Below are 11,907 nucleotides of genomic sequence, written 5' to 3'. Positions count from 1 at the left end.
CCTTTCTCTGTTCCATCTCTCTTTTCAGGCATCGCCGGTGATGATCTCGCTGACTGCTGTGATGCCATTTCCGAAGCGAGCAGGCCATGTCCTCGGGCTGCCAGCGGGGCTTGGCACCGTTTTCAGGGTGGCCTGTATGGGTGGTTCTGACCACAGCGTACCGCTGGAAACCCTAACCCCCCCCCACTCCCAGCCTTTGCCGTCCACTGCGACATCCTGCGCCCCAGGACTGTGTCAGTCACCTGCCTGCACTCAAAGTATCATTCATACATTCGGTGGAAAAATAGTTAATTACTTGGACTAGTACCCTGAAATTCCACAAAGAATTTTGCCCTCGACACTGAAATGTAATCTGCATTAGCTGGTAAAAGCTTCTCTTTTTAAAAAAAAAAAAAAAAAAATGTACTACGTGTGAGGTTTAGTATGATGTTCTTAAATAAACTCCTCTTCCCTGACTTGTGTGCACAGAATCAACTGACGGTTTTGTGGAATAGATTTTGGGCTGATGTGAGCGCTCCTATCAGTAATGGCAGTGAAGCAGAAACACTTCTGGGATCGCAGCTTTTAGACCTGTTCATTCTGACCCATGTGCTGTTCATCTGAAGCATCAGACACCAGTGTTGCCCCCTGTCCATGAGGAGGGAATGGTCGATGTTTGCCGGGGGGGAGGGTGATTCCAGCTGCTTCTTTTGGAGATGTTGACATTCAGGGAATTAGAGGTGATGTTTGGTACCCGTCGTCTCCCACACATGTGCCTCCTCACATGAACCGGGCCTGTTCCACAGTCCTCCCCCCCATCCTGTAATGTTTCCTTGAATTGCCATGGCAGCCGTTTGTAATCTTCTTCTTTCCTTCCAAATGGAAAGTTTTTAATTGCCGCTTTATGAAGTCCCTGAATCCCCGCCAAGTCTCTGCTGTCTCAACTGCTGCTGCGCAGTGCACCGCAGCCGTGGCCTGGCCCTCTGGGATTCTCACTGCCCTGACGTGCGGTTCAGACAGGCATCGCTAATCAACTGGGTGCTAAGGGGTTTGTCAGCCCCTGTCTGCACAGCCATGCCAGGAGGCAGAAAAGATACACCTGTGCTACTCCACTGTAGGTCAGGATTACACCCCATGTGGGGATTTATTGTGGGATTATTCCTCTGTGGTCAGGATTACACCCCATGTGGGTATTTATTGTGGGATTATTCCTCTGTGGTCAGGATTACACCCCATGTGGGGATTTATTGAAGGATTATTCCTCTGTGGTCAGGATTACACCCCATGTGGGGATTTATTGTGGGATTATTCCTCTGTGGTCAGGATTACACCCCATGTGGGGATTTATTGTGGGATTATTCCTCTGTGGTCAGGATTACACCCCATGTGGGGATTTATTGTGGGATTATTCCTCTGTGGTCAGGATTACACCCCATGTGGGGATTTATTGTGGGATTATTCCTCTGTGGTCAGGATTACACCTCATGTGGGGATTTATTGTGGGATTATTCCTCTGTGGACAGGATTACACCCCATGTGGGGATTTATTGAAGGATTATTCCTCTGTGGTCAGGATTACACCCCATGTGGGGATTTATTGTGGGATTATTCCTCTGTGGTCAGGATTACACCCCATGTGGGGATTTATTGTGGGATTATTCCTCTGTGGTCAGGATTACACCCCATGTGGGGATTTATTGAAGGATTATTCCTCTGTGGTTAGGATTACACCCCATGTGGGGATTTATTGTGGGATTATTCCTCTGTGGTCAGGATTACACCCCATGTGGGGATTTATTGTGGGATTATTCCTCTGTGGTCAGGATTACACCCCATGTGGGGATTTATTGAAGGATTATTCCTCTGTGGTCAGGATTACACCCCATGTGGGGATTTATTGTGGGATTATTCCTCTGTGGTCAGGATTACACCCCATGTGGGGATTTATTGTGGGATTATTCCTCTGTGGTCAGGATTACACCCCATGTGGGGATTTATTGTGGGATTATTCCTCTGTGGTCAGGATTACACCCCATGTGGGGATTTGTTGAGGGATTATTCCTCTGTGGTCAGGATTACACCCCATGTGGGGATTTATTGAGGGATTATTCCTCTGTGGTTATGATTACACCCCATGTGGGGATTTATTGTGGGATTTTTTCTGTCTGGTCATAATTATACCCCATGTAGGGATTTGTTGTGGGATTATTCCTCTTTGGTCAGGATTACTGGTCGACGTCCAGTGTGTTGTCAATACACTGCGTTACTGTTTTGTTTGTGATTGCATTCTGAATAGCCCCAAAATACCCCCCATTTCATTTGAGGCATCAAACATAGGTAATGTTCACAGCATCTGTGTACATTTTTTACATATATATAAAATTAAAATATTGAAGTGCTGGCTGTCCTTTCAGCTCCATATAAAAGTACGTATTGGAATGCTGTTTATCACATCCTCTGTTCCCTGGGAAGGGCTGAAGGCTCACGGAGATCCCAGCAGTGGAAAAGCGATCAAGGGAAATGGACCCTGGGGAAAACATCTGGTAGTCAGTGTTTGTAAAGGTGTTAAATGCCCCTCACCTGAATAGTGAAAGGCAGTCACTCAGTTACCAGTGACAAGTGCAGATCAGTGCATGCAAAACATTGAACTATATGTATGATTCCCTAAACATACAAGTCAAGTCGAGTCAAGTGGGCTTATTGTCATGTCGTCCATGTACAGGTGTACAGCATCAAAGATTAACGTTCCCCAAGGACCATAGTACAACATGCAGACACTAACATACTCTCATGTGCATGAAATCACTGGCAGTGACAAACCAAACTTTTATTTAGTTTTTATTCATGGTTAAATTTTATGATTCGTCTTTAGTTTATTGTTTACCTAATGCATTGACTATTGCATCAGTTATTTACTGAAGATTTTCTTTTCCACAGATGTTTAGAGAGTAATATGTCACTGGGATTTAATCTATGAGGGCATTTGATTGGCCCTGCTCTTAGGCCTGGCATCCCCCAGGTCTATGTGTGACAAAGCTCACTCGTTCGTCCAGTTCCAGGAGGTCCAGGGTCAATTCAATTCAGTTTTATTTGTATAGTGCGTTTTCACAACATTACATTGTCTTAAACTGCTTTACGTTATCCCCTCCCAAAGCCCCCAATCAGCAAGCCGGAGGCGACAGTGGCAAGGAAAGACTCCCTAGAAGGAAGAAACCTTGGGAGGGGCCAGACTCAGAGGGCGGGAGCCCATCCTCCTGGGGCTGGCAGAACAAGATGACAAAGTCCCAATTCACATTGTCCCAGTCTTAATATTTGACCTTGGGCCCTGGCAGGAAGGGTTTGCTGGTCACCTATTGATCATAAACCCCTGATCCAATGTTTTTATGGCCTATGGATTCACACAAGAATTTAAAAAATTAACACTCATTCAGCCAGTAGCAAAATATGTCAGTTTCCATGAAAACAGGGAGGCTCTCTGATGGCGTTCCTTCAGCTTGAGGACGGCTGTTGCAGGTCCACTGCGGTCAGAGGTGCTTGGCTTCTACTGGTCTGCTAGAAATATCCACGCGTCTCTCTCCAGTTGTGCAGTTGGGTCTCTGGTGGTGACGTTCGGGTCGCTGTCGAACCGTCATCCTTACTGACGTGAAATTCCTCTCGCCTTAGAGCAGTCCATGGCTGCAGATGTTTGCAGGAAAACAATGATACTCTCCAGTGTTGAGAGCCCCAGGTGGGCTGTCTGCCTCCCCAGGCACTCAGCGCGTGGGTTGGGGTCAGGCGTAACTGGATAGGATAAAGCCTTTAGGAATTAAGAACCTGTTGAAACCAGTGGAAAGTCATCCAGTGTTTTCAAAGAGGTACTGCAGACTCTGTGATGATGCCCTAATGACCTGCATGCTTCTCGTGTCTCTGGTGATGCATATTCATCATAAGACAACTGTTTGACTTGGCTCCTCCGTGCTCTTTATGTGCTGAAAACTGTGATTGGCTCTCGGGGGCAACAACCGCTCGCGATTGGCTCAGTAATATGCAATCGATTAAAGGCAGACGCACCTCTTGGACCGGAGCATGCTCCAGCTCCCAACCATGTGTATTGCAATCACCAGCAGGCGTGGGCAGCGGAGAGCAGGTGTGCGGGAATTGCTAAGCCAAGGTTCTGGGAGGGCAGAGAAGTCTGTCCCGGCAAAAGGAATTTTTCTAGGCCTGATTCAGAAGAACATCCTGCACTGTCTCCATGGGCACATCAAGGAATCAAAGTTTTATCAGAGGTAGCTGGATAGATACTGCTACCCACCTGTAGCTGATGGCGCTCTTGTATGTAATCAGGTCTGACTCCTATTGAATAGCCACTAATTAAAATTGATTTTATCAGATCTGCTCATTCTGCTGTCAGCAAGGTTTAAGGGATGTGTTTAAGTTCTACAGGAACTGAACCTTGACGATGGGTATTGACTGTGTATTGACTGAAACAGTCCATGCCATCGCTGACTGCCCTGACCTTCGCCCGGCCTGGGCTTCTAGCCTGAAATAATAAATAACATTTGCAGCCCTGGTAAGGTGTTCAAAGCAGAGGTACCTTACGAGCATGCGAGATGTTCCTGAAATCCAGAGGTAGAAAAGGTATAAGTTCCAGGGAAAATTAAACTGGGAAATTGAGCAGAAAAATGTCAAATTCAAGGAAAACGTACCAGAGCAGCCTGCAATGTACTATTCACATTACATTACATTTTATTTATCAGAAACTTTTATCCAAAGCAACATACAGTTGAGAAAGTAGGGTCAGACACTCCCTGGAGCTATTGGGGTTAAGGGCCTTGCTCAAAAGCCTAGTGGTGAAATCACTCAGCTGGCCCTGGGATTTGAACTTCTGATACCAGGCTTGGCATCCCGACCTGCCGAGCTTCACACACTTGGCTGAAATGCCAGTCCTCTTGCATGACACTGTAATTTACATCATTCATGCTATCCAAAGCATTTTACTGCCTTTCCCGTTTACTCTGCCTGAGTGTTAGTTTTCTTTGGTGTTGTTGTAGTGCTGGATGTTACAGGTCCTCAGGTGAGCTCTTGGCCCTGAAGGGCATGCTCTGGCGTGTTCTTCCGCAGCGTCGGCATGCCTGCATGACTCAGGTGCACCCCGACACGTATCAACAGGGTGCAAGGAATCACATTGTTTAGTTCTGCATCGTTTTCCCTCCGCACAGTGAACACGCCACGTGGTCTTTACCTGTCCCACTACTCACTCTGCCTCCGTGGTGCTCTGAGTGCTGGAAGGTCTGAAAGCTTAAAGCTTCCTGCCCATTTTTACCGGCCTCAGGGTCTGCCTTTAATGAACTGTGATCCATTAGCATGAACTGGTGACGTATGCGCTATTTGAGCAGTAAAAGCTCAAACAAGATGGCAGTAGTACGCTAACAAGGTCTTCTGCTCTAGACGTTAGGCTGGGATTGTTTGATCTGCTGCACAGGAATTTTACGGACTCATCCAGCATCACCAGCTTCACAGCAGTAATGAAACGTGCCGGTGTTGACCATAAAACCTTTTCCTCATGAAAATAGTCAAGCTGATGCAGCCCAGCTGTGACGCCTGTTTTCAGGTTATGATGATCTGACTAACTTCACGAGGTGTATCTAAGGACACGAGGTGTTATGTCCGGACGTTATGGATTTATTTTTCATGTCGGGGAATAAAATATCAATTTAATGTGTGCGATGGCTGCCATTTTGGAACTCCTTAGACCCTTGGGCTAGCTGTTAGCGCATTAGCAGTTTGCTGTGGGTTTTTCGTTTACGTCAGAGAATAAAATGCGCAGTAAAAGCGTGTGATCACTGCCATTTTGGGGACTCCCTAGGGACTCCCTCGGGATCCGAGTACTCAGGCCGGACCGTCTACTTTTCAAAGTGAAAATTTGCGAAGCGGCTGCTGGGGTCTGCTGAAGTGTCCATGAAAAGAGGCTTTCAAGTTGAAAGCATTTCTCCTAGTCAGGGTGCGGTTACGGCTCAGGTGACTCTCGCCAGATTCCAGCTCGGATCAATGGGCCCTGCTGTTCCCCAGCACCATTTGGGACGATGACAGCTGTTTCGCCTCACTTCCTTGTGGGGAGTCCGTGGGGTGCGGCATGAATAAGCCCCATGTTCTATTTCTAGGTGGTTTATGGTGGGTGTGGGGGGGGCTGTTCCTATGGTGACAGTTGGGATGAGCCACAGAATTTTTTCCAAAATTTGGTCTGGAATGGGATTTCGAGTGTAGTGGTGCCTCACTCTCCATCTTCGGGTTTCTGCTCCTGACGCACCGGGGTCAGTGTCCAGTGATCGTGTCCCTGCGTCACACAAGTAGAGAGCATGAAATATGGTGTCGCTGTACGCCGCCCCCCCAGCCCAGGGGCGCAGGCATCGTGTGCCCTGGACAGCCTGCTTATTTCTTCCAGAATTCTGCAAAATCTGTTATTTTTTCACATGGAGTATGTGCGTTTTTTATTACTTTGTCTGAAAAGACTTTCTAAACTCCAGGGAAGATTAAAAGTTGTGTTTTATCAATCATCAGTTATTTGTCGTTATGGACTTTGTTGTTCTTTCACTGGTAAATGTAAGTTACGGTTAAGGTAATAACCACATCGTATCAGCAGCAATACAGTATGTGCCAGGTCACATGCAGGCATTTCAGGAGCCACTGACGTTTAATGCAGAGTGTCTATGACAATATCAATCGGGTAATAAAATCAAGCTGCTGGCAGATTAGGCATCAACTGTACTGGATTACAGAAAATCAGTATGGTCATGTGGTTATCCATCCATTTTCTGAAACCACTTAATCCCAACTGGGGTCGGGGGACCGGAGCCTATCCCGGGAACAATGGGGGCAGTCGTCAACACATCGCAGGGCGCACACACTCACACAACTACAGGGCCAATTTAGACTCAACAATCAACTTATCCTGTACACCTTTGGACCGTGGTAGGAAACTGGGGCAAAAACCACCATGAACACGGGGAGAGTGTGCAAACTCCACACAGACCCGGGATCGAACCCAGGACCTTCTTGCTAGGAGGCTGCAGCGCTAACCACTGCGCCCCTGTAGTCATGTGTTTGTATTTGGCGTTTTCCAGATTGATTTGTATTTTCTGAACCGACCAATAACCTTGCAATTATCTCAACAGCAGTCGTGATTTTTGTAAATTGTCCTTTTTATCGTATCTTATGACCACGTTCAGATTTCCAAACATACTGGTTTCTATTTGTTTGCTTCAATGTAAGAAAAACAATTCATTCATCAATCCATTTTCTGGCAGCATGCAACAAAAACACCACATTTTTATATATGGAATCATTTTGAAATGTTTAATAATACACTGATTAGATAATCAGGTGTATTCAGGCTAACAACCCCAAGGCTGAGTTTCTGTTTTGCGTCTTTAATAACATTTCCAGTCTTTCCCAGTGTACAGTATGACACGTCCACAGCGCTGGGGACCCTCAGCCTACTTCAGCTGGATATTTTGGTCAGTTTTCTCTTTGTTTTTTAACATCTAAACTCGAGTTTCATATCAAATTCTGCACTGTGATGTTAAATTCATAATCCCTGCATTTCACACACAGTTGGGCCAGGATCAGCGCTGACCCCCCCTAGGTTGATCTGTTTGCCTTGACAGTCCCATGGCAATGTGTGAACACCCCCTAGGTACAGTATACTGGTTAGAGTGCAGTTAAGACAATAAGGTCAAGTGCAATTAAGAGTTTGTTTAGATAGCTCTGCAGAAAGCATTTCCAGTTAAATGTTTGGCCTTTAAAAACATCTTCAGTAAGAGGGGCCTATGTGAATGGTACAGTATCACCCTTCTCATAAGTTCAAGCAGGACCCCACCCCGAGGGTGCCGTCTATACTCTCAGGAAAAAGGGCACAGCACTGCTACAGTTAAGAGGCACATTTACCTACAGCTAGGGTACAACTGGCAGACCCTTGAGGGTACAAAACGTGCTGGGTAACAGAAATGTTTAGGAGATGTTGTGTATTACAGGATGTCTAGCATTAGCGTGTACCTGCTGTACTTGGTGGTATCGTCACACGGGGGTAACGGATCAGCTTTTTCCACATTAGAACCTGTGAAGTTAGCTGCCTGATATTCAGGTATCTTTAAAAGGTGATGCTGTTTCGTTTATCCGGAATCACTCAGTTCATGGTGTCTGCCAACGTTGTTTTGTTTTGGAAACTAAGACACCATTCTGCTGGTCACAGGGATGCTCATGGGTTTGTCTTCCCAGAAAAGGTGTGAGTTTCATTTTGATGTGAGCGCTGATATGTGAGAGGCTCACTTTCTGACCTGCAGTATGTGCAGACTCTGATCTGATTTGATCACTTCTCAGCTCTTTCTGAGATGGCTTCCTGTGCCCGATCGGACCTGCCATCCTTCCTTCTCCATGACCCTGCGTTGGCACCGCTCTCCTCTCTAAAGTTTGCTTGTTTTTACAGTTCTGACTTCTATCCCAACAAGAAAAATCGGGCAGGTAAATCTGAAACGGGCGGCCCCTCATCTCTTTGCTTGATTTGGATCTGCAGGTTCCCAGCCCTGTAACATGTGTCTTTGGCTAGATGGTCGCTGGTAGTTTTGCTAACTCATTGTTACTTTATGAGTGTTGGCTGTGTCTCTTGTTTAGATCACTGGTATTTACTTCTGTTCTTCAAATATTCAAGGATTCAAAAGCTTTATTGTCATTTGTATAGTACAATGAGACCCTTGCTTAACGAGCAATAGATGGCAAAATGCAGACTAGCGAACAATGCGATACATGTTATGATATATATCATTACGTGTAAGTAGGACGACGAGCTCCTGAGGTTAGAGAGACGGTGGGTGATAATTGCCAGTGGTGACTGTTGGTACCCTGCTAGTTATCAGTGAGCGTGGCGTTCCTGTAACTGTCGGGTAGAAGCTCGTCCTGAGTCTTGGATCTCGGGTCCTGACAGCCAGTCGCGTCTTCTGCAGCAGAGGCATGTCTGGGCTCTGTCGTTTGCTGTTAAAGCATTCATTGTCCTATTCTATGTTCTCTTTATTCTTCATATTCTGTTTTTTATGTTCTATTCATCCAGTTTTTTTCTGTACTTTCTGTATCCTTCCTGATTTTTTTTCTTTCTTACATCACCAAGAATAGTCTTTCAATTTCATGGTACCTTGTGCAGTGACAATAGAGGCATTCGTTCATTCATTCATTCTGTTCCTGTTCATTCTTACTATCCTTCACATTGTGTATTTTTTGGGTGCTTTATTTAGGGAATTAAACATCTGCTGAGCTGAAATGCTTCTGGTAAGTAGGAAATCCATTAGTTAACAAGAGGTAATCTAATCCCGGCACCCATGGCTGTGCTGGAACCCGGGCCCCCCCTCGCTGGAGTTTGCCCCCGTATCTGTTATCGATGCTCTTCCAGGCGTTAATGTACCTCAGCCTGCTCTCCCCACAAAGTGCGTGAGTCATTCCGGTTTATTCTGGCACACAGTATTCACCTTTCAGCTGGGCTTTGAAAGGGCTCCTCACTGCTTGCTGGTTTTGCTTTTGGGTGTGTTCAGGTTGTGGTCCTGTTAAAGAAGCAGTTTTGTGCTGGTAGCAGATGGCCTGCCCTGGAGAAGCTCAGGCTCCGTTTCCTGTGCAGATAGATCCTAGACAGAGGTGTCCTGGATATGACGTTCTGTGAGGGATCTGTGCGTCCTCTAGAGTCTGTTGGTGAAGAATGGGCCCTTTATTAAAAGATAAACAATGGCCTCTCACCTTGGCCAGCACGACTTATGATCCTTTGTGGATTGCTGGACCGCAGTACGAGCTTTTCTTCCAGAAAGTTCCAGCCCTTCACCGTGACCTGTAACGCTGCTTTGGTCTTAGCCCTGCACTTGGACACAGACGTCTGTTTCCAGGACAGGGCCGAGGAGCCGTGAGCGAGGGAGCAGGGCCTGTCTGAGGTAATCTTCCCGTCTGCCAGAGGACCGCTGGGAATGTGACAGAGCGGTCAGGGCCGCTGGACGGAACGCAGCCGGGAAGCCAAAACACACACTGACCACGGCTCGGACACCGGGCCGCAGCTGCGCTTTGGTCAAATCATTCCCTGATCCACACGGTTATCGGCCTGCCCTCCTTTACTTGTGCCCTGGGCTCTCTTTGTGGACAGAGAACCTAGCCATAAGCATTGCCGTTTTCTAGGTTTATCTGTATTCATAACCTCTTCAGTGGTGGTTTAGCCGTTATTCCGGTTGCTTCATTGGATAGCTAATTAGAAAGACCCAGGGAAAGGCCAGTGTGATGCCTTCAAGGTGCTAATAAGTATCCAGTGTGGACTTCACTGGAGAGCCAGTAGCTTTTGCTCCCAATTGGCTGTAGGATTTTCAGTTGATCCGATGGCATCCGAGCCCATTTTAGCGGTTGGTTGGCTGTCAGTTTGAGGGATAGGTATTAGACTGTTTATGTCTGTGAGAGATGCCAGGAGGTCTTAATGGAAAAATGCTGTCTATATTGTCATTGATAGAGACGTTAGCATTTCATATTTGTTTCTGCAGTTTTTTCCCCGCACAGACTGCATGACTGTGGAGGCCTCATAAATGGCAGCGGTTCCTCGTAGAAAAGCACATAACCTTTAATGCGACAATGAGGGCAGTGTTTCAGCATCAAGGCAGCGAGGGCTCCCCCCACAAAGCCGAGCGACCTTTCCCCGCTGGCGAAGGCGCGGGTGCAGCTAATGCTCATGCTTTATCGCCTCCTCCCTTGCAGGCCTTGGAAAATCCAGTGGCTGTGTGGAGAATTTCAGCATTGTGTGACCAAGCTGAATGCTGTGTGTCTTTTATGAAATTTATTTAAATTGATTTATTAATGCGAAACTTTCAGAGCACTGAAGCGAGTCACCTGCATTGTGCTGAAACTGCAATGCGTTTTCACATCCCAGGTGACTCTGCACAATTGAACATCAATTGAACATTACCAGTTAAATGAGGGCAACTTTGTTTCATTGTACGCAAAATTACCGTTTACTTTCAGCTTAAGTCTGCATTGTGGATGAGTCAGTGCTTCTCGTGTGGCTGACCTGTGTATGTTTATCTCTACTTTCTACATTTAAATCCCACCACAATGGAAAAGACAATCTTAGCACGGACTCCGGACCATCCTTCGCACTAACCCTCAGTGATTCACCTCAGTCATCTGCAGCTCAGTCTTCAGTCCTGTTTTGCTGGCATTCAGGGTTGCGGGTCAGGTTTTTGCGGACAGCCAGAGTGTCGTAGTGAACAAGCAGGGGGCCGGATATCTCACAGCTGAGCCGTGATGGACTAGGCTGTTTGTGTTCCTTCTGTCAACTGGAACTGGCCTTGTAATCCAAAGTCCTGCAATAACAATCTCCACATCATCACAGAGGTCTGCCCTTTGTGGTGCCGGTGATTTGCAGGAAGGGGCTTCAGTATCGGTTTAGAAGCACAGCAGTGTGAGGCGCAGATAAACATGCACATTAATGATGGGTCATGAAACGCTGCGGAGGCCAGAAAAGACATTTAAAGCTACCAAGAATGATACTGGTCAAACGAGAGCTTTTTCTGTGAACTGCCCAAATATTTTTTTCTACCTTGACACCATGAAAATAGCTTTGATTGGCATCTCTCCTGCGACACATGCTCTTTCTCAGCGCACCAGATATTTATAACCTTAACACAAACTGTTCGATTAGAGTAACCATGTGAAAGATTCGGTCATGTCAAATTCAGACATGTCAGGGACTGTCACCCGGACTCTGTGTGGGCTGATTAATTTACCTCAGCAGTGAGTTCTGCGTTTCTGGTCAGGTTAGATTGCTGAGGTCAGTTTTACGTTAAGGTCTGAAGACTAATTGGGGGATTTAGTGTAGCTTTAGTACTTTTAGACATAATTTAGCATAAAGTCAGGAAGTCTGGGATATGCTTTCAGAGGTTG

The 11,907-nt window shown here is 46.4% G+C and overlaps 1 protein-coding gene across 4 annotated transcripts in view; it reads left to right on the top strand.

Moving 5' to 3' along the window:
* The window catches only part of ralgps1 (Ral GEF with PH domain and SH3 binding motif 1), a 117,519-nt gene that overhangs the window by 74,666 nt on the left and 30,946 nt on the right, over nucleotides 1–11,907 (top strand). The window lies entirely within an intron of this gene.

The sequence above is a fragment of the Paramormyrops kingsleyae genome, chromosome 2, assembly GCF_048594095.1.
Source record: "Paramormyrops kingsleyae isolate MSU_618 chromosome 2, PKINGS_0.4, whole genome shotgun sequence".
Lineage (NCBI taxonomy): Eukaryota > Metazoa > Chordata > Actinopteri > Osteoglossiformes > Mormyridae > Paramormyrops > Paramormyrops kingsleyae.
This window is presented reverse-complemented; position numbering and strand designations above follow the sequence as displayed.